Source organism: Oncorhynchus kisutch, unplaced genomic scaffold, assembly GCF_002021735.2.
Source record: "Oncorhynchus kisutch isolate 150728-3 unplaced genomic scaffold, Okis_V2 scaffold3826, whole genome shotgun sequence".
In the NCBI taxonomy this organism is placed as follows: domain Eukaryota; kingdom Metazoa; phylum Chordata; class Actinopteri; order Salmoniformes; family Salmonidae; genus Oncorhynchus; species Oncorhynchus kisutch.
Window position 1 is genome coordinate 32,990 of NW_022265771.1, and position 233 is coordinate 33,222.

Sequence of the window (233 nt, forward strand, 5' to 3'; positions counted from 1 at the left end):
TTTTTAAATCTGATTCTACTGCTGGCATCAGTTACCTGATGTGGAATAGAGTTCCATGTAATCATGGCTCTATGTAGTACTGTGCACCTCCCATAGTCTGTTCTGGACTTGGGGACTGTGAAGAGACCTCTGGTGGCATGTCTTGTGGGGTAGTCATGGGTTTCCTAGCTATGTGCTTGTATTTTAATTTATATGTAATGTGGATGTGTTGGTGTGTTTGGATCCCAGGAAGA